This window comes from Canis aureus, chromosome 2 (genome assembly GCF_053574225.1).
Source record: "Canis aureus isolate CA01 chromosome 2, VMU_Caureus_v.1.0, whole genome shotgun sequence".
NCBI classification, from domain to species: Eukaryota; Metazoa; Chordata; class Mammalia; order Carnivora; family Canidae; genus Canis; species Canis aureus.
In genome coordinates this window covers 5,916,358-5,944,307 of record NC_135612.1, presented here as the reverse complement: position 1 = coordinate 5,944,307, position 27,950 = coordinate 5,916,358, and the positions used below count along the sequence as shown (strand labels likewise).

At 34.3% G+C, this 27,950-nt stretch overlaps 1 long non-coding RNA gene across 4 annotated transcripts in view; it reads left to right on the top strand.

The window, feature by feature from the left end:
- LOC144292330 (uncharacterized) overlaps positions 1 to 27,950 on the top strand; it is a 148,975-nt gene that overhangs the window by 99,601 nt on the left and 21,424 nt on the right. For 2 of the 4 annotated variants that reach the window (XR_013359777.1, XR_013359781.1), the window contains 2 exons: positions 20,202 to 20,269; positions 20,985 to 21,493. The exons of 1 other annotated variant lie outside the window; for it this stretch is intronic. This is a non-coding gene — a long non-coding RNA (uncharacterized LOC144292330). Of the gene's footprint in view, positions 1 to 20,201; positions 20,270 to 20,984; positions 21,494 to 27,950 lie in introns of those variants that run through there. One more of the 4 variants, XR_013359778.1, reaches the window with a different exon arrangement.

The window sequence follows — 27,950 nt, the reverse complement described above, 5'->3', positions numbered from 1 at the left end:
TCTATAGGTTTAATTTTTTCTAGCTTAACTAGTTGTTTTTGTCTAAAGTAATTATTTAAACAAATTATTCTCTTGCAAAGTATTTGTTTCTCCTCTAGAATAGTTTTTGAAAGATGTTTTGCTTTAATTTCCCTATGCCATAAAATTTTAGTTTTCTTTCTCAATTTGCTGTTGATGAATTGTTGAAGATTTCCCCAAAATTATAAAATTAAATACTAGTGCTCTCAAGTACCAAGTCCTTATTAATTTTCACCTAAAAGATATTGATGTGATATGGGCTCAATAAATCCTAAAATCAAACCTAAATTGTATTCCAATTTCTGCTTGTTAGTAGATATGTATGGTCCACAAACTTCATCTATATTTCTAACTTAATTGTACAATATATCATCCTGACACATCTTTCTCTCAAAATTGTCTAGATGTCTTGATTTTTATTTCTTCCTTATGATCACATAGTCAGTTCTAGGAATAGTATATTTTCTAGATAAGACTGAGTTATTTAGGGTATTATCAATTTTCACAGAAACATCAGTTTGAAACTTGAGTAATTAACCTTATTGTCATCTAAAATCTAATTAAATATGTCAGGAGAGATAATATAAACCTCCACAGAATCTGTAATATAATATTGTATAGAGAGAGAAAGTGAAAGAATATAAATATATGTTGATAATTGTTGAGGTTAATGATGGATGATAGGTACAATAAGGTTCTTTATACTCTTTTCTCTACTTTTATATGTTTGAGTGCTATCATTATCAAGAACAAAGCAGGGATCCCTGGGTGGCGCAGCGGTTTAGTGCCTGCCTTTGGCCCAGGGCGCGATCCTGGAGACCCGGGATCGAGTCCCACGTCGGGCTCCCGGTGCATGGAGCCTGCTTTTCCCTCTGCCTGTGTCTCTGCCTCTCTCTCTCTCTCTCTGTGACTATCATAAATAAATTAAAAAAAAAAAAAGAACAAAGCAAAAGTTATCCAAATGAAATGGAGTGTATTAAAAAACAACATAGAGAAAACAAATAGGAAAAGTCTCAGGAGCAATGAAAATATCGGATGTAACTATAAATGTAAATGTAAATTTTGAATGCACTACAGGATCCTAGGTACTAAATCTATAGGTTGTATTTTAAGTATCTGAAGTATGCTTGTCAAAAATGGTTTCAAACATCATAGAGACTGTTAAAACAAAAAATACTGCAAAAATGAACACATTTAAATCATACAACTCATTGATTACAACATTCATTCGGCAAATATGTATGCCATCAAATATTATTATATCTGCATGTGTTCTGGGAAAGGGAACAGATAGAAGGAGGAGTAGATATAGAATTGTTATAAGAATGATAGCGCCACAACTAGAGAAAAGAAAAGCAAAATAGTAAGTCAAGACTTACTGATTTTGAAGTTAGGAAATTTATGACATATTGAGCATAAAAATAATCTTAGCTTAAGGTCTCAGAATAATACACTATTATTAGAACACAATGTAAATATGAGCTCCTTAAAATGCCCTTTACCAATAAGCTTTTATAAATAGCAATTATATATGATTTGAAATTCCTGTTGTTAGTTTTTAAACATTTTACCTGGTTTGTCTAAATCTTTTTCTTCTCTGACCTATCCCACATGGAAAAGGGCTCTAATGAAGTAAAGAATGAGTAGATTTTCTTTCAAAGATCTCCTCAACCGAAAATACCAACACAGTTATAGCCATTAAATATTTTTCTACCAAGCGTAGATAGTAGGTCTCTCTTACTAAATGAACAAACCATTTTAGTAATAACATTATCTGAGCAGTTTTTATTTAAGTATGCTAATGATTTGGTGTTTGGCTTTTTAATTGATTTAAATTATGTGGTTCTCTTCTAGTTAAAAACTTTAATCTCTAGACATGTGATCAAAGATCTCCTTAAAGAGGGGCTCATTTGTCTCAAGCTTATCATTCATTTCTGTTAAAGGAACCTCAGGCTTCAGAAAACCATATGGATTTTAAATAGCCACAAGGTAAATAGTCAAAGGTCATAAAGAAGTCTGGGGATGATCTTCTGGGTGGGGAGGGTCTCTACAAAGAGTATTGATTCTCATGTTTCAGTGATGTACTTCTGCCTCAAGGCACAGGACTGAACCACATGACTGTGCAAAGTTCACCTCGGCCCTCTGGTTGTAAAAATATAGAAATAGGCTTGATCAAATGGCCTTGATCAAATAATTTTTCTCCCCCCTCCCAGCCTCTCCCTCTAAAAACTACTAAATTTATATTTGATATATAATGTTCTTTGGTTTACACATTTGTACTTTCTGTGATATAACTTTTGGATTTCAATGCTTTTAAAACACAAGGAGCTAAGCATCTTGACTTAATTACTGAAAGATTTCCTAAAAAAAATGCATGTAGGTAATGCTATACTTCCAAACTGCATGCAGTTTTAAAATACATTATTCCAAAAGTTTATGAACTTAAGAGTAACACTCTTTATGATGCTATTCTTGATTTGCATGAGAGAAATATTTGTAATTCTTAGGGTTCAGGATTAATCTCAAAATTCACTCAACCAATATTTTATTCTTTCAAACTAGTCGATAACTGTTTTACCTCATTTTCCTTCTCTTTTACATTTTGGGGGAAGAAAATTAGTTTACTCATTGAACTATCTTCACAAATAGGCATAAATAAGTCACTCTATTCTGGTTTCACTTTAAGCCTCTCCTTTAACCCATTCAAATTTTCACCCCCAAATTCCTACAAATCATCTGGTATATATATCTTTCATTTTTAATGCTAAGAAAGAGTACTTTTTCTTGACATATTTTCTGAAAAGTTAAAATGCAATGTAACTTAAATCTACAAAGGCAGTAACAACAGGAAGAGTTTCAAGTGATTTCCACTAAAAGATAAGAAAATGGTGAAGTGAATGGTTCATCTGCTCAATTGGGAAGTAGAAATCAAGACAAAATAGGTTTTTTACAAAGGATTCTCCTGCTCTTTATCTCACTGCTACTGACAGTTGGCTATGTAGGTTATATAAAATATTTGTCACTTAATTCAGAGGTCTTAACTGGCTTGTTACCTAAATATAAGGTCAGGCAGCAACATTTATTAGTGAAAAGATCTCAAAACTTATAGCTGAATGATCAAATCTACATAATACTTCTCCCATTTGCTAGTCAGTACCTTTAACCAACTCTGTTTAATATATTTAGAACTCATTCACACACACATTATTATGTGACACATCCTATGCTACCCCCAACAAGACCCATCGAAACCCTCAAGGAACTCACAAGATGGACCAGTTAGCTATACCAACTAATCTATAGCAGTAAGGTTAAAATAATAACACTCACTGGAATCAAGGGGGGACTCAGAGAGCACTTCAATTACGTGATATTCATTTTCTTTCACTGAAAAAAGAAATCATCACAGCTGCCCTGGAAAAAGTCCCAGAATTATTATGAGAGTAAGAATGAGAATGTAATTGTATGTAAAAGTCCATTGTTAACTAAAAAGCACTGCCCCTGTACTAGAATATATTAATGACTCTTTTAAGAGTATGGACTATTTAACTTTTAAGATAAAAGGATGAATTTGATTCAGCTATCATAAACGTTCACCCCTGTTTCCATACTGTAAAGGCTAAATGGAAAGAGAGTCCAACTAACAAAGTGTAGTTCTTCTGATCAAAAATGTAGGATTAAGAGGCAAAGAAAGACTTAAAGAAGAAGGCTATAAAAATATACTTCATAAAAGAGGCTAATGTTTCAGGGGGAGGAAATGCATTAAAAATGATAGAAATTCCTGCAGAATTTCTTTTTTCTAGATCTGACTGTCCTCAAATAATTACAGAAAATTCCACTTCTACTAGCCTTAGGCAAGACTAGTTGTGTTTTCTTAGGTGACAGTACTAAGTCATTGGATTGAATGTCCCAACTCCAGAATGACTCTTGTTTTGATTGGATGGTGAGACCTGCCTCCAGGTGAAAAGAGTTAGCAGAAATCAAATCAGTGTCCCTCATTTCAAGTCTACTGCAGACTCTGGTGTGTGTGTGTGTTTGGGGGGGTGGGGGTGTTACAGGAGTTTTAGGAAGGAGGGCAAGGGGGCAAAATACATCTAGTGGAGGGGCCAATAAATGTTCATTTCTTTCTGCTAACATATAACAGGATGAAATTGTAAAGCACAATAAAATAAAAATAACTTAAGTAGAAAATAAGGTGCACTTTCCAGGGCATCCCATGAGGAAGTTAAAATGACAAAACATAGCTAAATGTTCACAACATCCAACTACTTTTCAAGTACAGTTTCATTCACTAATAGAAAGACTTTTTTTCAACAGGTTGCATTATTCAGTTTGTAAATCTCCAGTAGAAAGGATCAATACTCAGGTGACTTCTATGGTTATAGGCAGTAGGATTTTAGCATCCTACGTCATTTAGGCATATAGATCAGTACATAAACCGTTTAGGTCACCTAGCTGTCATCAGGAATTAATCAAAGGTCAAAGAGAATCAGAGTGTTTAAATCCAAAAGCAGAGCTAACCTGATCCTGTTATATCTGGAAAAAAAGCAATTCCCCAAAATCTGACTGGGCCAGATATAGAGACAGCTATCATATTCACCTGGTGGAGAAGAAGGACAGCGGCCAGCCAAATCTTCTGAACTCTGAGAGATGTGTATGGATACAAATCATTCCTCTTTAGTAACCAATGCATTTTACTAGTGTGCATTATTAATACAGGTGAGAATCTTCCCTCATGCAAAAATTTGGAACTCTATAGAACATAAAAAATAAGAAAACTTGATAAATTGATATAATAGAGTTGCTTGTGACCTTCTCTATGCCCCACCTGAATAATTACACTATTTTTGGAAAATTAAAATAATAAGCAATTCAAAGCATACTTAGACATTTTCAGAATAACTGGACCAGAAAACAGTGTCAAAAATCATTTGCTAGAAGTTAACAGTGTTCGTGCAGGAGTTTCCTGAGCTCAGCATTTGTTTCACAATAATACACATTTCCCAGCATGAAGAAAAAAACAAAAACAAAAACAAAAACAAAAGAAGCCACATAAAACTGATGATCTAATCTAGAAAATGCCTTTAAGTAACTTCAAGTCTGACATTCACAATTGGTGATTTTTAATTTATATGTCCCAGGTGCTCATCGTTTGTTGAGTTCCAGTAACAAAGTCAACTCTTCATTATGGGATGGAATCTTATGGGAAGAGGTATTTGATTAGGAGTTCTCTTTCTTGAAACCTGAAATTCCATGTCTGGATTGAACTTTTTACATTGTATTATTATGGTCTCTGGAAGATTTGGGTACATAAAGATTACAGCTAAATACATGGAGTAAAGATAAAAACAATAGGAATGAGCAATGAAAAAATGATATTTATTCCTTTAGTGGTTTTCGTAAGTCTTACACTTTATTGAAAATAGGAATTGACTTAGGGGATACACTTTAAAACTTTTTGTTGAAGTAAAAAAATATGTGTAATCAAAAGCACATAAGTATAAATCCTGATGAATTTGTTTGCAAATCAAACTTATCAGTTGTAACCAGCACACCGATTAAGAACCCATTGCAGATTCCCTTACTCACCACCCTCAACCAATACCATTAGCCTTATTTCTAATGTTTACCAATTGGTTTTGCCTGCATTTGTACTTTTGTGTCAATGGAACAGTCCTTTTTTGTGTCTGACATCTTTTGAGAAAGTCATTCATATTATTATCTGCTGTTTTAAATCATTTATTCCCATTGCTGGGAATTATTCCATTCTACACCAGATTCATTACTTGGTGGTTTCCAGATTTCTTTCTATTATAATTAATGCTGCTATAAAGATTCTGACCAATGTCTTTTGATGAATATTTGGGCACACCTTCTGTTAGAAATATACCTAGAAGTTGAGTTGCTGTGTAACAGGGTAGATGCATGTTTAGTTTACAAGAAACTTCCCAAAAGTTCTGGGTGATTTTACCAAGCTGCACTTCCATGGTATAACCTGTATCACACCCTCACCAATGCTGGATGCTATCTTTTTAAATTTTCCTATTCCACTAAGTGTGCAACAGTACCACATCACATTTTTAATGTGCACTTCCAAGAAAAATAATGAAGTTGAACCCTCAAACAGATATTTACTGAGAATATTATTTTTTATTTTTAAAAATGTTTTTAAAGTAATCTCTATGTCCAAAGTGGGGCTCCAATTTATGACCCTGAAATCAAGAGTTGCATGCTCTGCTGAGTCAGCCAGGTGCCACTTATTGTTTTTATTTGTATGCGTATATATGGCAATAACATTCTAAAAAAATTTTTAATTCACCAAATCACACTTTTGCTAGGAAGAAAAATATGAAACAAAGCAATCATAACAGAACTTATTCAAGCTTGCTTATTAGTGTACTTCTAATAAAAGAGAAATTAAGAACTAACTTGTGAAACATCATTCCCCTTTACTGTCATCAGCTTTCATTTATTTCTTTTTTTCATCAAGAAAATGTCAAGTACACCTAATTATATGATAAAATAGAAATTCTAAACACTGACCACTAGAAATAGTGCTATTTCTCTATGCCTAACTCCTATAAAGGGTCTTGCTCCTACACTTCCCTGTAGAACAACACAGAGAGATACAGACAGGATGAGAACAAGAGTGAGAGAGATAGACTATCCCTTTTCAGAAAGATGAGTCACAAAATAAGGAATTCTTGTTTTGACTAGGAGTTAAATGCATAGTACAAAAGCAAGAAAAAAAGTTATTACTCTCTTCTCAGAATTAAGTGTATTTTCATATCTTCCTCCATCTATATAACCCCTTGCTAATTTTGAATTCCACATTCCAAAGAATTCAGATTGTTTTACAATATTATATCTTTTTAATTCTCTGATATCCTATAAGGAATAAAATGGTATATAAAAAAAACTTCTCTAACCAAGCATTAATATTAAATTATCTTTTTTAGATGGCTATATTTACAGGCATCTAAAAATAACATATTTTATGGGATCACAGAGCAGAATGGTAATTACTTTTAATCAAATTTCTGTATTTTCATGATCAGAATTAATCTTAAAGTTTGCCCAAAGTAGTATAGGGCCACTTAATGCCAGAATCATCTACTAAGCAGATCAATTTGTGGTCCTAGTATCTCTGGAGGACTTAACACTAGGTGCTAGTCTGTTATGGCTATATGGCTCCCCATCATTACCAGCTTGGCATTAAAAAGATATTGAGCATATATTTACATTTATGAGTTCATTGGCAACATTGGTGAACATGGTTGGATGTTCTCAAAGTACCTGTGCAACTCTACCCAGGATTGGAACCAGCTTTTGTTAGATCAATCTGTGAAACAATGTGTGAAGCCAAATGCAACAGATTACCACAATGCAAATACATTATTTTACAGTTCTGGAGGCTAGAAGTTCCAGAATTAGTCTCATGATAAAGGCATGAGCCCTCCAAAGGCTTCAGGGAAAAATCTATTTCCTTACCTTTTCCAGCTTCTTGAACTGTATTTTTATATTCCCTGATTTGTGGCCCTTTCCTTCTTCCTCAAAGCCAATAGCACTGCAACTTGTGTGAATGGTCACATTGCCATCTGTGTCATTCTTACTCTGTCTCTCTCTTTCAGGACATTCTTTATTGCATTAGGTCCCACCAGATAATCTAGGCTAGTGTCCCCATCTGAAGATTCATAACTATTTACATCTACAAAGACTCTTTTTCTATTGAAGGTATATTTACAAGTTCTAGGTATTTGGATCCAGATATCTTTGAGGGCCATTATTCAGCAAACCCCCATAAATTAAAATCATCACAAAATATTGATAGATATAATAATATATACATGAGCTAACTCCCTTTCACACTACTATAATATATTCCTCTGCTGGATTTTTTTTTTTTTTTGCAGGATGTTCTTTGATTCATTCTTCATATGACAACATTTTATAGTATTTTTTCTACTCACAGAAGAGAAAAAAGACTGTTTTTTTCTTCTAGCTCATTTAATCAAAACATGTATTTTTCTTATTCTTATTATCAATAGTTGGGATGCCTAAAACACGCGATACCATTCGTGTGTATGTGCATGGTTCCAGGTTTGTGCCTTATGAATTTTTGATGTTCTATTAAAAATCATATGGAGCATATTCTTATATACCCTGCAAGAAGGAACTTCTCTTTTGACTAGATGTTGATAACTTTGGGTGTAAATGAAATGTTATACAACTGGTGCTTGGAAGATTTTTGCACAGGCCAGTTTCTGGCTCCATCCAGTTCTCCTACTCTTCCCATGCCAGGTACCATAGGACAAATCCATACCACAATACCACCTAGTCCTTTGTGACTTTGGGCAATGCTGTGCAGTCAACACTATCAGCTACAGTAGAAGTATTTCTAGAATCTATCCCTACATTGGGCAGCTAACAATAACTTAGCCATATATAAAAGAAATGTGAGCCACGTAATTATACCCTTTTAAATTCAAACTGAACATATTCCAAAGTTAACTTTTCCTTAGCTGGATAAAAAAAAAAAAAAATCTCATGGTGCCATCAGTGAACCATGACACAGGGGAAGTAAAAATGAAGGAAGGTCAGAGTGGAAAGAAACAGTGGTTTTAAGTAGTTATGGTTAAAATATCTTACTTCAACAAAATTTACAGAAACATGTGGCCTGTGAACCCATTGCCAGGGCTCCTCCCAGGACCTGAGAAGGGACCATGAAATGAAAAGCTATGAAGCTCAAGCTACTTGGCCTAACTGGAACTCTCCTTCTGCTACCTTGTAAGAACTTCTCTGCATACTAACACATCAGTTGATAATAAATACAGCTTAGGTAACATACAAAAAGCCCCACACACACATTTAAACATTGGAAGCCCTCATCATTTTCTACCTGTGTGGATGTCTGCACTCTTATTCATCATTATCACATGTGTGAACTCCGCTAATCTCAACTGCTATCTACTTTTTGATTATTTTATGATCCTTTCAAGTGCTTTTAGCTAGCCTCATTGATTTGAAATAACTGGGAAGAAAGTTCTCCTTAAATTAGTGTGTTATATGAACTATAGAGTCTTTTCTAAAGAAGTATACAGTTACTGACTTCCAGGAGCTGCAATAACAGAAAACAGCTTAACAAATACTCCAGCATAGAGCTTTTATGGGCATAGTATAAAACCAAAGAGATGAGGAATATTTTAAAAGAGTATATTCTTGTTTTGTAAAAGTTTCGGACACCTACAAGTAGATTAAATAACAAATTATCCTTTTGTTGTTGTTGATTAGATATTTCCCTTGCAATATTTCATATTACTAATTAGCTTTGACCAATCTGGATGAAAAACCCATGAACCTGACCAAAATCAAGCTACCCTCCTTCCCAAAGGCCCTAGGTTTGGGCACACGCTTGAGCTAAAGCAAGCACTGGAAGTCAGAAGAACCTCAAGAGACCCTTTAAAGATCTGGCTGTCCTCAAAGAAAAATATTGTCTGTTTAGTAACTCAGTAACACCACCTGCCTACCCAACTACAGTCACAACCAGTTCTTCCTAGCTTTATTTACTCCTTCAATCTTGTAGTTGGAGCATTCTCCCCATTGCAATAGTTTTTTTAAACAAAGTCTCTTCTTGCTTGACTGTATTTATTTTTACTCAATAGCATGTTAAATTGTCCACTAACTTTTTATTTTTTTTAATTTTTTTATTTATCATTATTATTTTTATTTTTTATAATAATAAATTTATTTTTTATTGATGTTCAATTTGCCAACATACAGAATAACACCCAATGCTCATCCCGTCAAGTGCCCCCCTCAGTGCCCGTCACCCATTCACCCCCACCCTCCGCCCTCCTCCCCTTCCACCACCCCTAGTTCGTTTCCCAGAGTTAGGAGTCTTCATATTCTGTCTCCCTTTCTGATATTTCCTACCCATTTCTTCTCCCTTCCCTTATATTCCCTTTCACTATTATTTATATTCCCCAAATGAATGAGACCATGTAAAGTTTGTCCTTCTCCGATTGACTCATTTCATTCAGCATAATACCTTCCAGTTCCATCCACGTTGAAGCAAATGGTGGGTATTTGTCATTTCTAATGGCTGAGGAATATTCCATTGTATACATAAACCACATCTTCTTTATCCACTCACCTTTCGATGGACACCGAGGCTCCTTCCACAGTTTGGCTATCGTGGCCATTGCTGCTAGAAACATCGGGGTGCAGGTGTCCCGGCGTTTCATTGCATCTGTGTCTTTGGGGTAAATCCCCAATAGTGCAATTGCTGAGTCGTAGGGCAGGTCTATTTTTAGCTCTTTGAGGAACCTCCACACAGTTTTCCAGAGTGGCTGCACCAGTTCACATTCCCACCAACAGTGTAAGAGAGTTCCCTTTTCTTGCATCCTCTCCAACATTTGTGGTTTCCTGCCTTGTTTTTTTTTAATTTTTTTAATTTTTTTTTTTTTTTTAAATTTATTTATGATAGTCACAGAGAGAGAGAGGCAGAGACACAGGCAGAGGGAGAAGCAGGCTCCATGCACCGGGAGCCCGATGTGGGATTCGATCCCGGGTCTCCAGGATCGCGCCCTGGGCCAAAGGCAGGCGCTAAACTGCTGCGCCACCCAGGGATCCCGGTTTCCTGCCTTGTTAATTAAATACCAAATAATCTTCAGTCTTGCATATGACTTGCATATGACTGCAAGTTAAATACTGTTAATTTTCAAATTAATAAGATTTCATTTTCTTTAGATCCTAAAACCTATGTTTGTTTGTTTTTTGAGATACAATCAACAAAACAGAAAATTCATCAGTTTAACTACTTTAAAACATACATTTAATTGACTTTTAGGATATTCACAATAGTGTGCAACCACCAATACTATCTAATTCCAGAATATTTTTATTATCCCCTAAACAAACTCAATATCCACTAATCATCCACTCCACATCTCCTTCCCCTTTCAGCCCCTAGAACCATTCATATCTCTTTTCTGTCTATACGCATTTGCCTATTTGGGGCATTCTATATAAACAGAATCATAAAATATGTAGTCTTTTGTGTCTGACTTTTTACTTAACATTTTTTCAAGGTTCATCCATGTTGTGCCATGTATCGTTGCCTTTTTTTTTTTTTAGATTTTATTGATTGATTGATTGATTGATTGATTTTGAGAGAAAGAGAGAGAATGGTGGAGGGGAGGAGCAGAGGGAGAGGGAGAAGCAGACTCCTTGCTGAGCAGGGAGCCCAATGCAGGGCTGGATCCTGGGACTGAGATCATGACCTGAGGTGAAGGCAGATGCTTAACCAACTGAGCCACCCAGGTGCCCCTATTTCAGTCCTTTCTATGGCAGAATAATATTCCTTTTTCTGATATGCCATCCATTGGTTTTCTTTTCATTAGCTGATGGACATTGGGTTGTTGCTACCCTTTAGCTATTGTGAATAATGCTGATAAGAACATTAATGTACAAATTTTGGCTTGGACACTCATTTTCGAGTCTCTTGGGTCTAAGGATAAGAATGAAACTGCTGAGTCACATGGTAACTCTATGTTGAAATTCTGAAAAAAATGGCTAAATGGTTTTCCATACCTGCTGAACCTTGTTACCCCCACTAACATATGAGGATTCAAATTTCTCCACATCTTTGCCAACATATGTTTTGTTTTGTTTTCTGTTTTTATTTGATATTTAAATTATCATTGCCATCCTAGCAAACATGAAGTAGAATCTCATTATGGTTTTGATTTGCATTTCCTTAATGAATAATGAGGTTAAGCATAACTGTCTTGCACTTACTGGCCAAGAAACAAAATCCTATTTGGAGAAATGTCTATTCAAGTATTTTGTCCACTTTTAAAACTGGGTTGTTTACTTCTTATTATGACGGTGAAAGCATTTTTTTATACATTATGGTTATTAGACCCTTATCAGATATATGATTTACAAATATTTTATCTGATTCCGTGGGCTGATTTTTAACTTTTTTGATTGCATATATTGATGTAAATTTTTTTCACTAAAGTCTGATTTCTCTTTTTTGCTGTTACTGTTGCTTATGTTTTTGGTATCATATCTAAAATCCCACTGCCAAATCCAAAATCATGAAAATTAACAAAATCCCAACTTCATTCTTTTATATGGGTAACCACATTCATTTGTGGTTTTCCTACAATCCTATGAATAGTCTTGGCATCTTTGTCAAAAATCAATATACCAAAGCTGTATAAATTTACTGTTGGACTTTTGAGTCTATTCTCTTATTCTATATACTATCCTTATGTCAGGATCACATTACTTTGGATACTGCAGATCCACAGTAGTTTTGAAACTGGGAAATGTTCTCCCTCCAACTTTGTTCTCCTTTTTTCATGATATTTTAACTATTCTTGGTCTTTTTCAATGCCATGTGATTTTTAGGATCAGTTTATCCATTTTCTCAAAAAAGGCAGTTAAAATTTTGATAAGGATTGCACTGAACTGCACTGGGGAGTACTGTCTTAACAGTATTAAATCTCTTAATACATAAACCTGGTTGGTACTTCCATATATTTAGGCCATCTTTAATTTCTGTCAACAATATTTGGATTTTGGAGTACACATCTTATACCTCCTTGGTTAAACTTATTCCAAATTAGTTTACTGTTTTTATGCTGTTGTAAATTGCATTGTCTTATCAATTTAATTTTCAAATTGTTCTTTGCTAGTGTATAAAAACACAACTAATTTTTGTATGTTGATTTATATCTACAACTTATTGAATTTATTTATTGTAACAGGCATATGGATTGGAAAGTAAGAAATAAAACTGTCTCTATTCACAGAAGACATAATTGTGTAGAGTATCTGAGAATGCTGACAAAAAAATTTTTTTTGCAACTACTAAGTGATTATAGTAAGGTAGCAGGATACAAGGTTAAGGTAGCAGGATACAAGGTTAATATACAAAGTCCTCTGCTTTCCTATATGCCAGCACTTAGAAACTGAAATTTAAAATTAAAAACAAAATACCATTTACATTAGCACCCACTAAATGAAAGTACTTCAGAATAAATCTCACAAAACATTTATGAGATGAATATAAGGAAAAAGGCAAAACTCTATTGAATGAATACATAAAAGAACAAGGTAAATGGGGAGATACTCATGTTCACAGATAGGAAGTTTCAATTTTGTAAAGATGTTTATAGATTCAATGCAGTTCCCTAAGTCCCAGAAAGTTATTTTGTAGGTATTTTCAAACTGATTCTGAAGTTTATATAGAGAGTAAAAATACACAGAACAGTTAATATTTAAAGAGAAAAATCATGTTGGAGTACTGACTCCACTGTACTTCAAGACTTATCATAAAGCTATAACAATCAAGACAGAGTGGTATTGGTGAAAGGAAAGACAAATAAATCAATAGAACAGAATAGAGAGTCCACAAATAGACCCCCATAAATATAGTGAATTTATTTTTGACAAAGAGGCATAATTTTCAACAAGTGGTGCTGGAACAATGGGACATTCATACGCAAAAAATGAATTTAGACACAGACTTTACAATCTCTGTAAAAATTAACTCAAAATGGACCATCAACCTAAATGTAAAATGCAAAATTATAAAACTTCCAAAAGAATACATAGGAGAAAACTTAGATGGCCTTGGGAATGATGATGACATTCTAGACAGAAATAAGGCACAATCCATGAGAGAAATAATTGATAATCTGGACTTACTAAAATTAAAAACTTCTGTGAAAGATAATATCAAGAGAATGAGACAACAAGCCATGGCTGGGAGAAAATGTTTTCAAAGACACATCTACTAAAGCACTGTTATTCAAAATATACAAAGAACTCTTAAAACTCAACAATAAGAAAACCAGTAACCTGATTTTCAAAAACGAGTCAAAGTCCTAAATAAATACCTCACCAAAGATGACATATGGAGGGCAAAAAAATACATGAAAAGAACAATGCTAACAATGCAAATTAAAACAACAATAAGTCACTATTGTTCACATACTAGAATGACCAAAATCCATGTTAAATTAATGAGAGTGTAAGAATGGCCCCTTCTCTGAGTCATGTTCTCATGAACTCTCTGGAAGTCCTCAGTTTTGGCATTTTAATTAGTATTACTTGTAAAAGAGAACCAAACACGCTTCATCCCTGGGACAACTGTGACAACTTATTCTCCCTGTCATTTTTGGGATTAGGCTGACCACAACGTCTGTCTGACCCAAACAAGCATGAAATCACTGGCATGTCCCTGACAGATGGCTGTCCAAGGTTGGACGGAAGTCCACAATGATTCCATATTTGTATATTTTGCCAAACAATCACCACAATATGGGCCCTGAACTGCATGACCAGGAAGAGGGAGGACCTATACTAGAAACCGATCCAGAGAACAGTCCTTATGATGGGTCGTTGTGGGAGCCCACCAAGGTCCTGCCTTGCAGAAACATCACCCAAAGATGAACAACTGCACAAGGAGAACGAGCAGCGCACTCTTCCACAATGAGACCCTGCATGCAGACACCATGCTGGTCATCAGCCCTAAGGTCCTGCTCTGTGTCTACACCTGTGTGCTGACCACCCAGCCCTGCTAATGGAGCCCACCTACCTTGTGGAAAGCCAGCGTCAGGGTCCAAGTGGCTAGTGACATCTCCTGTGTCCTGAAGGAAGCAAGGCTACCTCCTCCAGGGGTCTCCCATGGCAGGCACGCCCTTGTTCGCCCTGAAGGCCTACCTTGCTCCTTAAAGTTTGCTTTGGCTTCACAGTTGACCTGCTGTCCCTCAGGGGCAGGCAAGCTTCCCTGGTGCATGTTCAACTGCTGCCAAATCCTGTCCGCCCTTCCCTTGGACGCCACTTCTTACGAGATTGATTTCAAGATTTCAGAGACAATGGAAATGCCCTGCACCTGAGATTTATTTGGCTGGTGGGGGAGGGAGAGGGGCTGGGACACCTAACACTCCTTTTTTTTCTTTTTCCCCTTTTCTTCAGAGGGAAACTCAATTGTCCCCTGAAATTGTTTAAAATAAAAACATTAAGAGGTTTAAAAAAAGACTAGGACTACAAACAGTTTGTGGAAAGTGTAGGTTGATTAATCCAGTATAGATTAAGGATTACAGAGTTATCATTTTGGAGATCAAAGTTGGAAAACTGAACTCTTCTAAAATACATTGGTGCTTATAAGATAGAGATGTTCGCCTTGTGATAAATGTTGACTTTCATCATAAATACTGTAAAAGCATCACGCTGGGTCTCGTTTTTGTAGTTTCTTTTTAAACTATATTATGGAAGTCCAGGGATATACAAAACAAATTAAATGTATTGTCTCTTTGGCAAATTAAATTTAATTATGATAGTATGACTGAATTATTTTCCTATTCCAAATCGTATTTAAACATTAGGCTTCATAACCTATGATTATAATCTGTTTTATTTTCAAGAATTCACTTTATCATAAAAGAAATGTAGATTACAACACTGTAATACTTTTGAAGTATTCAGTCCTAGGCATACATTTTACAAGGTAACCTTAGGAAACATGGCCTGTTTTCTGCAAAGAGAAACGTTACAAATTACTAAAGATTTATGAAAAGACCTTGATTACTTTTGTCTTTTTCTTTCTACTATTTTGCCTTTTCTTTAAATCACAGCGTATTAAATTATTGATGCTTTCTTTAATTTTCAAACATAGGTTAATTTCTGTTCCTGAATTTTGTATGTACAAAGGCATTTAAAAAGCTTCATGTACAACCACAGTTTAAGAATGGTTACACTAAATATACCAAAATCATTTGATATAGTTTTCCTATGAAACCATGGCATGGTTGAAAGAATAATTTATGAAGCTACAAATTTGGGGTTATAGCAGAAAGCAACTAGATTGAACACAAAATGTTCAAAGGTAAAAGGAATACTTAAAATATATTTATAATGCCTATATGTAATACATATTCACATAACAATTCTAAATGTTTCAAATATTTTGAAGTCTAGAAACTCTCCTTTATGGAGTGAATCAATGTTTAAGGTAACAAAGTAATACTTAAGCATAGAATTGACAGGAAACCCAAGAGAAAACTCAACATATGCTCCCTATATATAATAATATATAAATCCAACTGAGGCAGTAAGTAAATGTATAATAATGTGTAAATTCAACTCATACGGTAAGTAAATGTAGCAATTGCCAGTGTTCAAAGCCCTTTTCTGAGAAAAATTTTAAAAAGCTTTCCCTTTAATCCTAAATTTCAAAGGTTCTCCTGATACCTTTGCCAGATCTCTCCTTCAGATGGGAAACAAAACTTTTTGACAAGATATGTGCATCCATATTTGTTCAAATGTACCTGGTATGAATCTTATGTGTAGGTACTTTGGTGAAGGTTTTATGGTCAAACATTAATTTCCTTAGTTGTGATTCTTGACTTTTCAGTGAAACTGAACTTGGTGTTTATCCCCAGGAGAGCACAATTAACGGTTTCTTGTTGCTGCAATCAATGTTTCATGTTATTTCACAAGACGTTCTTTGAATGCAAATCATTCCTTTAGAATATATCCCTTCCATTTATCTATGATGATTTTTTTAAAAGGTCGCCAATTTGAATTTTTTGATGCAATCTGAGAGATGAAATAAAATAATGCGTGCCAGACCTAACCTTCACCTCTTAGGAACTCAAATGTAATCTACTCTTCAAATGAAAACATAAATTTTACTACATGTGATTTTTTTTTTAAGTTCATATCTTAGTACATGTTGTACTGACCTTTAGAACATTCTTAGGGAAAAAAAAAAAGAATACTCTTAGGAATTGCTTACCTGGTCACAAGTAAGTTGCACACACATATACCCTTTTCTCTTGCTATGATACACACATACAGCTTTAAGCAACTGATTTAGTTGTCTAAAAATCTGTTATTAGTACATTAGTTTATTAAGACGGTTGAATATTGTTTTATTTTTTTAGCAGACCTGTCCTTCTCTTGGTTAAGATTTAATCACTTCCTGACATGAGATATCTGACGGATTACTGTTCAAGTTATATGCACAGGAATGATCTTCAGTATAGACCAAACTCTTTTAGGAGAAAGACAGCCGTCTGAATGATGACCAAGTATCCATAGATGCTAAGCATATCTCAAGACCTTGAACATGTCTGTTCAAAATAACTCTGATCGAATGACATAAGCCCTCTATCTATTTTGGAAGCCTTGGTCAAAGTAGTTTGGGGAGGGGTGGGGAGTGCAGATTAGATAATAATATCGATTTAATTCTGCAAATGTTGATAAAATACTTAGCACATGCAACATACTATGGATTGACCACAGGAACACCTATCAAACTATGATCATTGACAGTATCGTGATTATTTTTCCTTTTCTATATACAAGAAGTTCCCTTAAAAATGACACTGGCCACTAATATCAAGCACTCTAATCTTTCTGTTGCTATTCAAGTTGCTTTTGTGTCCATTTCCAGAGGCAATTTTTAGCATTAGCAAACCCATTATTTGCTTCCAAAAACAATTACCTCCAAACAAAAATAATTACTGAGTTTCTCATCTCAAATGAAAACCAAAAATGATGTCTCAAACGAAACCAGAACTTTTGAAGACTGCAAATATTTTGAAATGTTAAACTGAAACATATAATCCCACCGTAATTTAACTGAAAAATATTTTCTTCAAATTTATGTATCACATACTGTTGACAGGGAGTTTTGTTTCAAATAGTTCACCTGATGAGATGGAAAAATTGTAAACTTGATATTTTAAATTTAGCAGTATGTTCTCACATGCATGAAACTACAGTAAATAAAACAGAGTAACTTATGATATGCATCAATGGTGAGAATTGTAATGATAGTTTTAAATGTCAAATGTAAATTTGAAGATTGAAAATAAATTCCTACAGAGAAATTTACTGAGCATTTGTCAACCATCAAAGCAATGTAAAACATATAAATCTGATAAAAAATAGCAAACGGGAAGACTATGTTATTTTATTGAAGATTTTGATAGGATTACATATGATCTTGTTATTAGATGTTCTTTTTCTCTTACTATTTAGGAGTTGTCAGTTTTCAAACAAATATTTTTAGCAAAGAAATTCTGGTTTCCAAGCTTCAACGGCACTTAATATTCTGGTTGAAAATGAATATGGCAACTTCGTTAAACCTTAAGAAGAAAAGTCTCTTTCAGCATCCGTAAGACATTTACAAAAGGAAGATCGTGACTAGTTACTTCTACTCTGAAAATGGTTTTTACACTTATGGCATACTTGGAAATTTATATCGAGAGAAGCAAGAAAACATGCAACCACACAGCATGTCTTATGAAATACAGGGTCTCAGTTATAGTACAAAAAGTCAACTTTTTTTTTTTTTTTTTTAAGCGGAGAGTGGTTTTTAAGATGATCAGGGGAGAGGATGATAAAAAAAAAAAAGAAAGAAAACCACCCCACACCCCGTTACATTGAATTCAAATAAGTTTCTAATGTAATTCCTTCATTGACATTTCTGTATCCTACCTAGCCTAACGAAATAAGATACTACTATGATCCTATTGTTGTTAAACACTATTATGTTAACCTCCTGCTAACCTAGCATTTACTGACGCTACTCCCTATACCTTCACCCAAATAAATGAAAAATCACCATAGACAAAATTGTGATGTCCTTCATAATTCACTTTGATTGAATACCTTTTTCAATATTTATTATTCACATTTGTTAGGGAGATTAATACATAATTATCCCGTGTCAACTGGGAATTTATGATTCATATATAAATCTGTTAAGGAGATTAGCTACATAGTTACAATGTGTTAACTCCGTGACTACATTTTTGTTACTATTCTTACTGGATTGTAGGTACAAAGATTGCAGTATATTTAGACGCTAATTATATGATCTTTGGCAGGTAACTTGACTATTCTTATTGATGAGTTTCCTTATTTATAAAATAGAAACATAGTACCTTCCCACAAAGCTTAGGTAGAGCAATATATGTATATCAATTTTTTTTTGTAATTCAACTGGTAAGAAATTCACTTTATAAATTAATTAATATGAGGAAAATGACAGCTAATAATGTCCCCTAGAGATCTAGAAATTTTCTGATGGTATAACAGAGAGACATGGTTAAATCTCATTGAAATTTAGTGCCTCAGTTTAATTTTTGTTTGTGCATATGTTTTAACATAAAGCAAACCTGGGAAATCAAAATGTTTATGTTATCTACAAATCTGAAATTTTTCTTAGGAATAATAAAAAACAAATTACTTCAAACGTTCCATTATTTGTAAAAAGACAATTTTCCCTTCATTTTCCATACACAGAAGGCAAGATTTATCTTTAACCTCTCTGTGAAACAGAAAGGATATTTAGAACATACAAAATAATGTATAATAATGTCAGATTGATTTTGCTGCTCGGCAACTGTTGCCTGAAATCTTTCTTTGCTGGTTATATATTATTCTTAATTCTGAGGTTTATTTTCGGGTTGTCTTCCTAGGATAAGTGGCTTTTAAAGTTAGTGACAGATTGCTGCAGATGGAGAGGCAAATTACTGCCACACTGTTGTTATCTCTTAATTGACCAGTAATAGGGGCTATATCATCATGTTCCTAGACACACGGCTTCTTCTGTGACCAGAATACAGTTAGCAATTGCAGCAGTGTCCTTACATAGAGAATATCCAATTAACTTTTTCCATTCAATATCAGCCATAAATCCTCTCCTGGGTCTGAATGCTTTCATTTCAGTCCCACTTGGCAATATTGGGGAGTGGGAGTTTGGCCAGAAAGGATGACAAAAATACCCGTAAGCCTGCACTCTTGCTAAGATGGAATGAGGCACTCCAAGGCACCTGGGCTGCATGGTAATAGTTGCCTTCCACCCTGCACAATGGCTCCATCTTCTTTCTAGATTTACAAAGCAAATAAAATTACTATTGGTTCTCTGATGCAGTTGTAAGGCTAAACTTGTGGAAATGATAATCTCACGAAGGCTCAGCCTTTTCTTCTGCCTTTAGGCAGAGTCTCTTATCAATTTCTGGGACTTCACTCCTCAGGCCCATAAGAAGGAACATTTTTATTAAATTAGTTAAAAGATCCTTCACTGAGAGCTCAGGAATATAGCTTTAAATTTCACATTCATGAAACTTTAATCTATTTTTCCAAAACAGGACTGCAGTGATGGAATACTCATGCAAAGACTGCCAAGCCTCCACACGGGAGTCCGTGCCTGAACGTGGTTTGTCTAGCATTTACCTATAATTAACACAACTAATAATATTTAAATTGACAATTACAGGCTCATAATGATTGTTCTGTACCTATAATGCAATTTTTCCGAGAGGGGCAATAGTTGATTCACACATTGATGAAGCAAAAATCTGGTTCTCCTCTGGAAGATTCAATTAAAAGAACATCCAAAATAAGCCTCAAACTGCCCAAAGTATCCAGCATCAATTCACGGGATAATATTAAAGAGCATAAATCAGCTTCTTTCGGGAATATGGAAAGCTGTTTTTTTGTACTTAGCATTTTGTTGCTGTTGTTAGAAATGATATGTTAGTGAAACAGAGATTAAAGTCGCCCTGTTCCACATATATGGGGACTAAACTCCCATGCAGACTAATTATTTATATTTGGTTTTCTACTTCTATTGATTCGCTAGGTTACTGAAAAAATAAGTATTAGACATAATTTTGAGGAATAATAACAATTACAAAGAACTTCTTAAGTCAGTCTCTCCAATGCATATTTTATAATACAGAGTCCAAATAGATGCAATGAATATTTTGTTTGCTGGTATATATATTTAAATGATATACCAATAATTGAGGAAGAGAAGAATGATCTTTGGCATCCTGAGCTCTCCTGGAGCTGTCAGCTAGACTTTAGTGTTAGCCAGGAACCAGCCTGGCACTCACAGTTAAGCTTGTATGTTCTCCTCTTGAACCTAGAGAATTTCAAAGAACCTCAACATCACACAAGGCTATTCTGACCATGACGGATTACAGGAAAAACAAGACCACCAAGTAATCATATCTGAACACAAACAAAAAGAAACATTGTCCATCCTTAAATAACAAACATCCCCCACTTCTGGCGAATATTACACCTTTACCACCTGTCTAGTCATCCCTCCCAATATTTAAAAATACCCAATCATAGATTTACCCTAATTCTTGACAGGGTACAATCTGTCACAAGTCCCCACTTTCTTAAGCCTTCCCTCCAATCATCTAACATGCTCTTACTGAGACCTCCCATGGGTCCCCAAGGAATGTCTTCTTTGCTGCCGCACAAAACAAATGCAACTTATTATACTATAGGTGTGTCCAAGCTGGACTTTGGCTGGAAGTGACTGGCATGCTATTATGTGGAACTTCATGTCTGTAACAGTGTGCCTATGTGCCACCACAACTTTTGTCTCATCAAATAAACTATGAATAAAATTCTGGAAACTAAATTGAGTAAGGCATCCATTTTATGTGAAAACAATGGTCTTAGGGAATAAATGATCAGATTAATTCAAACAGCTTTTTGAGATGTGCTCTGAATTGTTCTGTATTTCTTGGGTCATGCTCTAAGTGTCATGGTCTACGGAGAACTTTCCCACATGTGACTTACATTCTAGTCAGGGAAACAAATGTGCATAGCACTGTGGTTACAGGCACATTGTGAACACTATGCGAAGAAGACTTATGGGAACATAGAGTGAAATGACGTGTAAGTCCTTGATTCAAGATTTGTTACAATAGACATTTTGGCAATCTTCATTTCCCTCATTCTTTTACTCAAATACAAACTACTAAACTCTAAAAAATTGTGGGAAACTATAATATTCTACTACAGTCTTCAAAAGATACACAGTACAAGGAGAAGCTATACAGAATGCTAATAATATATTAAAAATCAATTTTATAGAAGGTTAGAAATCAATCAATGATGTATATCTATTTGGGAAGAAATGGGAAATAACCAAGGGATTAAAAAATAGTTAGCTCTTTTTAGTTATTTTGCTAACATCACCAACTTCCATTTGTGATCTATTACAGAAACAAAGTATGGGGGGATGGATAATTTTTGTGACTTTTTTTGAGATTTATAGAACCAAATATCTTACTTAATGTTTAACACTTTTTAAATTTTATCTTCCAAATTGCATTTTTTGGCATTTAATTACACATGGAGTATACTAGAAAATGTTTGAACAAGTAGCGCTGATCAGTAGGTAATACAAAGTAGCTATTTTACAAGACAGTATAAAAACCCTCAATAAGCAAGCAAATTTTAAGGATTTCTTTTTCTCAAATAATACAGAATTGCTGCTAAGGAAGAGTTAATCTGTCTAAACTAGTTTGAATATTGTATATTTTTAAAATCTGTCTCTGCGTCAGTTTTTGTTGCATTTCAATTATGAACAACTGTAATGTCTTCATATTAGTAAAACTGAATGGATCCTGAAGAATAACAATTAGTCTCTGTAGAAGTGGAGAAAAATAAATTTTTTCTTGTTTTTTCTAATTTTTCATATTCAATATTATGCTTAAAAGGAACTCCCCTAATACATGATGTTGTCTGTCACAAGTGAAAACATTCTATATATGTACAAGACCTAAAATAGGAAAGAATCTTCAGAATGACAGCTGATAACACTTAGAGTGTGGTTCAGTCACTGCACTTTATTTTTGCTGAGGATTTTTTAAAGCTGACGGTAACATTAATTGTGTTACAAGTACTTTGTTACCATTTTTTCTGTAAATAACACTACCAGCACTTTTCAGTGTGTTCTTAGCAATACAATCTATTAAAAACTAGATGTTGTTTCAGAGGAAGTTGGGATTTTGCAACTCGACTCTTATCAATGAGCAGGAGCCACTAAACGAGAAAGATCTGAAAATGAAATATGAGAAGCTTCAAATAGATCAACTGAATAAACTGTATTATTGATTTTTTAAGCTTTTTTATTATCATTTTGGTCAGTTTATATGGTATTCTGAAACTCTGTTTTTGCTAATGCTATAAAAATTCACTTCAAGAACATGATAGAAAGTCAGTAATACTTTAAGACTTTTATCACATTAGTAACTTTCTTATGATATTAGAAATTCAATAAAGGACAGAAAAGTCACTGATCCTATAGCTAAATTGCTAATATAATGCAGCACTTACCACTATGACATGAAATATGCATTTTACTCTGATGCTTTAAAGCTTTCAATTTTTCTTTTCTAGCCCTTTGAGGGACTTTTCTTTCAGTATATTTTTTTAACGATAAATATATAATAATGTGTAAAAGTTCACAAATAGTAAAACAGCAGGACATTGATTCTTCTATACAGAAGGAAAATGTCATCTAAGTACAAATCGTGCATCCGGGCTCATATAGCAAGAACTCATGTTGCCCTAGGATACTTAAAAAGACAAAATGGGGTGCCTAGATGGCTCAGTTGGTTAAGCAACTGACTCTTGATTTCACCTTAGGTCATGATCTCAGGGTTGTTAGATTGAGCCTTCCCCGCACCCCCTCCCCAGCCTCTTAGGCTCTGCACAGAGTGTGGAGCCTGCTTAGGACTCTCCCTCTCTTCCTCTGCCCCTCTTCCTATTCCCCCACCCTACTCATGTGCACTTACACTCTCTTTCCAAAAAAAAAAAAAGAAAGAAAGAAAAGAAAAGAAAAGAAAAGAAAAGAAAAGAGGCAAAAAGCTACCAAAACATTGAAAACTAAAGTTGTAACAAGATCACATTTTAGGATTTTGTATTTTCTAATGGAAATAAGAAGTATTTACTAGTTGAAACTCAACTGGAGTGTTATGAAAATAATTTAAAGGGTTAGTATCATATGGTTAATACTCTGAACAGATAATGCAATCTCTGATACCCATGGGCTTTGCTTATTAGAAAAATGGGTGTAGGGTATCTAAGTGACTCAGTTGTTTAAATGTCTGCCTTTGGCTCAGGTCACGATCTCAGGGTCCTGGGATCCAGCCCCACATTGGGCTCCCTGCTCAGCGGGAGTCTGTTTCTCCTTCTGCCCTTCCCCCACTCATGCTTTCTCTCTAATCTCTCTCTCAAATAATAAATAAAATCTTTTTAAAAAAGAAAAAAAAATGGGTATATATTGCAGAAAACTCCATCTGAGGTGACAATTGAAATTCTATCTCTATTAACTCAAAAATGTATTAAGTGCCTAATCTTGCCAAGATGCTTACAATTAATGTGACCTGTGCCAATAGCTAATCTTTTATTACATCTTTTCAGTAACCAAAACCTTAAATATACAAAATGTCATCTTCATTTATCATTCTTTCATCCATCAAACATATTACCATGTATCTCCAAACAGGCACTTTTCTTTTTTTATTTTTATTTTTTCCAAACAGGCACTTTTGAATGAGATTGGTATATAGTATTGAACAAGTCAGGCAAATAAATTCTGTGAAATATAATAAATTATTTCAGGTAAATTCTAGGAAATCAGTATAAACACACAATATGATAGTAAATGATAGCATTGGTGACATGGTCAAGGAAGACTTTGCTGAAAAGGTGTCATCTGAATGGATATCTTAACAAATAAGGAAAGGCCACTTATAATGTAAAGGAAAACAATCAAACAGAAAAACTAAAACTTTGGAATTTTTTTTTTTTTTTGCTACAAAGACACAATGTACAATGCTGTTAAAAAATATCTGTAGTTTTAAAACTGTATCCACATGGTTATAAGAGATCTTTTTCATGGGTCCTTTTTAAGAAAATGATTAATAATAGAAAAGGCATAAAATTAGTGACTACAACATAAATACCTGAAGAGAGAATGTCATCATAAAGCAAGCTGATTAATGCAATGAAACCAGGCACTGCAAACATGTATTGTTGAATTGAAAGCATAGAGTGGGACTGAGGGAAGAGAAGTGGGTGAAAGCAATTTTTGGAGCCCGTAGGTCCTCTTGGGTCTCTATCAGGTAAATTTCCTTACCTCAGCAGAAGATTAGAGATTTCTCTCTGGAGAATATGAACCAAAAACAGTATAGCCTTGGTGACACTCAGCATGATGAGGAAGGAATCATGGGTTGTACTGATACGAATGGCACCAAAGGAGTATCTACACAAGGAAGAGTAAGAAGAAAATTTTACGAAAGAGCAAATGCTTTGAAAATACTGGGGGGTGGGTGGTAAAGATGAGGAACAATGTTTAGTCACAGGGATACACACAGGGGCTCCTAGGTAACTCAGTTGGTTAAGCACTGCCTTCATCTCAGGTCATGATTCCAGGGTCCTGAGATCCAGCTCCCTGTCGAGCTCCCTGCTCAGCGGGGAGGCTGCTTCTCCCTCACCCTCTGCTCCTCCAACCCCTTGCTCATGCTCATGCTCATGCTCTCTCTCTCTCTTTCTCAAATAGATAAACAAAATCTTTAAAGAGAGAGAGAGAGAGATGCGTAGAAAACTATCCATCAGAGGTAAGAGTAGAATAAAACATTTTTTTTCAGTTTTTGAATGTTAAAAGAAAATTACTCCCACGCACTTTTCCTCAGAACTAAAAAATGTGGGTGCTATGATCCACAAAATGAGACAGTAGCCAAGCAACAACCAATCAAACAATAACATCAGTGAGAGCAACACTATCAAAAACAACAAAATGAAATATGAGGTGAAAAATATACGTGGGGGAATAAACTTACCAGAGGAATTGACAGGTGGAGAGTGATGATTAAGTTATATATTAAAATGTAAGAATGACCAGGCAAGATTGGTGGAGAATACCAAACCCCAGTTGGATGTCATCTTATACTCTATTGAAAAGTATTTTCAAAAATTATTGCAAACTTTAATAAGAAATAAAATAAGCATTCAAAATGTTAGAAAATATGACAAACCTTTTTTTTCTTTTCATTAAGTGTACCAACAAGATTTTTCAACTAGGCAAAAATGATAAAATTCATATGGTAAGTAGACCACGTAAGAAAAACCTAGGAAATAGTTTTTTTTTTTTAATTTTTTTAAAATTTTTTTTTATTTATTTATGATAGTCACACAGAGAGAGAGAGAGAGAGAGAGAGGCAGAGACACAGGCAGAGGGAGAAGCAGGCTCCATGCACCGGGAGCCCGACATGGGATTCGATCCCGGGTCTCCAGGATCGCGCCCTGGGCCAAAGGCAGGCGCCAAACCGCTGTACCACCCAGGGATCCCTGGGAAATAGTTTTAAAAGCATGCTACTGTCAAGAGTAGTGATACAAATTTGGAGTTTTCTATAATGATATATTACATATAACTAATGGAAACCTAAGTATAAGCACACAGCAACTCAATGTGAAAGTAAATTCAGAAAAATATCCAAATATGTAAAGAAGTTAATAAATATGATATAAAGAAATCAATATATGATAAATAAGGCATATCAAAGCTGTAGAGAAAAGGGATAAAGTAGAAAAAATGAAATAATTGGTCAATCTTCTGGAAAACATCTATATCAAAAATTCTGAAATCCCCATGGAAAAAACTAAAAATATTAAGCATACAATTTTAAACATGTTAACCAAAACAGTGGAAGTCAGAAAACAATTCAATAGTTTCTTGACTGTGTTGAATTCCATAAATAAATGAAAATAAGGAAAAAAAGATTTTAAGAAGACAATTTCAGGCAAACAAAAATATGTACTTCTAATACTGGTAAAATAAAAATGAATGCTCTTTTGGCTGTCGAAATTTATAAGAAAATGAAGCTCACTGAATAAATATTAATAGGAACAAAACTTTTAAATTATGTATCATGAAATTTATAAACAAAATAAATATGCAATAATCTTACAGATAAGTTAGGAGTAGGGTGGGTATATAAATATGAATAATACTTCCACAGTTTCTTTAGACTTTGGTAAATCAAGAATTCATGTTTCAAATTCTGGATGGTACTAGAGCAAATAGAAGAGGAAATTTATTTTTAAATTACAATCAGTCCAAAAAAGTAACAAAAACAATAATAAAATGGATACAAAAAAAGTAAACAGTAAATATAAATTTAAAATTAAAGGCATCAGTAATGATGTAAGTAATGTAATGAGGTAAATGGCATATGCTTTGATTTAAAGGAAAAGATTGGGAGGCTGGAAATAAAGTAAAAAAAATTATATTTTTGAGGGATATAGATAAATATAGAAAGGTTAAATGGGAAAAATGGAAAACAGTATGTTATATGAACATTAAGCGAAATAGCTTAGAGGCCACATTCATATTACATAAATAGACTTTAAGGTAAAAAATGTTATCAATGATAGAGACATTGGAAAGACAAGACAACTCTTTAAGGTGATATCTAACTTATGATATAGTCTGAAAATACATGCAGCAAAATAATTAAAAATCTATTCATTTGTAGAAAAACAAATGCCCCAGAATATCTAAAATCTATAGGAAGAGCTCCTCTCTGCTTTGGAAGGAATACGAATTTTAGTAAGCATATAAATGGTTTGAACGAAACACAGTCTTATTGACGTATGTGAAACACTACACCAAAAGCTGTGGGATACATATTCTTTGCAAATTCTAAGGGAATATTTACTAAAAACTGGCATTATACTAGGCCAAAAAATAATTCTGTTTTCCATGAACATAAGGAATTAAGTTAAAAATCAAAACCAAAATCAATTCAGACAAAACCAGTCTACTATTTCCATTTGGGCCTATAAAGAATTTGGAAGTTGTCAATTCCAATTTCACAACAGGAAAATTGTTGACAAAATGTCCAACAAATCTTTTCAGAACTATCAGAGAGACAGGCTCCAGGACAAATCACTGCTCTGAAATGTGGAGAGATGTGAATAGAGACATCTCAGCTTCACAGGAACAGAGGCTGCTAAAGACTGCAACTAGTAGAAATGTTTAAATAGCAATTGGTGAATTGCTTGGAGTTGAAGGTAGGTTA